Consider the following 1613-nt stretch of genomic DNA (forward strand, 5'->3'; position numbering starts at 1 on the left):
ACTTGCAGCCTGTGTAAGTTGCTCTCTCAGCAGCTCCTTGGCCACTTCCTCTCCCCACTTCCAAAAGTGCCATTCTCCAGCATCTCAGAAAGGCCTAAGCATGATTTACCAAGGCAGCACAGCAGCCACACCAACATCCCCACCCAGTCAGCAGTTAGCCCGTGGCTCTGGGCCCTCCAGCCTCCCTCTCTGCCCCGCCCCAGGGAGGACCAGGCTGATGGGTGGGAGTCTCCCTGTCTCTCTCCCTGTCTCTCTCCCTGTCCCTCTCTCTCTCTCTCTCTCTCTCTCTCTCTCTCTCTCTCTGTCTCTCTCTCCCTCCCTGCCGCCCTCCCTCCTCAGCCCGCCCCTGAGGCAGGGACCGTGCAAATCGAGAGGGGGGAGAGACAGGCCGGATGGGGTCCAATTTAGGGTCCAGGACTTCCCTCTGATGCTCTGTCTAGGCTGGGTGTCCCCAGCATCTTAGCATTTGAATTTGTGGGAGCCAGGGTGATACTCAGGCCAGGGAAATCCTTCCGGCAGGCACATGGTGTCCTCCCTCTTGCATCAGGCCCCCCCTCGAATGCTCTGAGCCGCCCTCCTCAACCCGGATCTAAAACCCGGGACACATCTATCAGGCCAGCCTCTCTCCACCCCACCTCCTCTTTCTGGCATCCAACCCCTCCCCAACACCTCTGCTGCCGCCTCTAGCTGTGGACCGGTACCTCTTCCCATCCCCACCAAGCCTGGGGAGCCCGGGGAGCCTGGATGAAAGGACCCCCACAACCTGGGGCTCTCCCAGGCAGTGGTCTGTGTGCTCCCAGGGAGGAGCCTCGGACCCTGAGCAGCTGCTAGAGGCTTGGCAGAGGCCCTGAGGGACCGTGTCTTCTGAGGACAAAAGGCAGCAGCCAGCAGGCAGACGGGATTGGGTGGGGGGTGGGGGGACCAAGCTGGTGGACCAGTGCATGGGCCAGCCTTGGCCCCCCTCCCAGCTTGGCTGTGGCATGAAGATGGGGGTGGGAGTGTGTAGTGAGGAAAGCACCTGCCGGGGCGCCCAGCTACTTGGTTCTTCTGAGGACAAAAGGCAGCAGCCAGCAGGCAGACGGGATTGGGTGGGGGGTGGGGGGACCAAGCTGGTGGACCAGTGCATGGGCCAGCCTTGGCCCCCCTCCCAGCTTGGCTGTGGCATGAAGATGGGGGTGGGAGTGTGTAGTGAGGAAAGCACCTGCCGGGGCTCCCACCTGCCAGCTACTTGGCCACCCCAAGACTGTGTGCTGCCCACTTGGTGTTCCCCAACACCCCCAGCCCTGCCCAGTGTACCCCTCCGGTGCCTGCTTCCCCTGATGCCTGCGGTTTAGACCAGTCCGGCTGTATCCAAGGCAACAGAAGCAGGAATGTGCAAGAGTGTTACTAGCAGCCAGATTACTGAGGGTCCCACAGTGTGGCCTGGGCTATGGTTTGTCCTGGGTGAGACAGCTTGAACCCCTTTTCTGGATTCCAAGACAGCCCGGCTGACAGGTCTCAGGTAAGCAGCCAGCATCCCTCCACCAAGGATGGGTGGCTGGGGCTTCTTTTCTGTTTCTCCATGCATATTTCAGAGTCTCCATTACTGCCATTCTCTCTCTCTCTCTCTCTCT

General features: G+C 60.9%; 1 protein-coding gene across 3 annotated transcripts in view; it reads left to right on the forward strand.

The window, feature by feature from the left end:
• Positions 1-1055: 1055 nt before the first annotated feature.
• The window catches only part of Gpr173 (G protein-coupled receptor 173), a 26641-nt gene continuing 26083 nt past the window's right edge, over positions 1056-1613 (forward strand). For all 3 annotated transcript variants that reach the window (XM_033760148.1, XM_010629753.2, XM_010629756.2), the window contains exon 1: positions 1056-1501. The gene's annotated coding sequence lies outside the window, so the exon portion shown is untranslated. The remainder of the gene's footprint in view (positions 1502-1613) is intronic.

This window comes from Fukomys damarensis, unplaced genomic scaffold (genome assembly GCF_012274545.1).
Source record: "Fukomys damarensis isolate Sample0158 unplaced genomic scaffold, DMR_v1.0_HiC HiC_scaffold_39, whole genome shotgun sequence".
Classification (NCBI taxonomy): domain Eukaryota; kingdom Metazoa; phylum Chordata; class Mammalia; order Rodentia; family Bathyergidae; genus Fukomys; species Fukomys damarensis.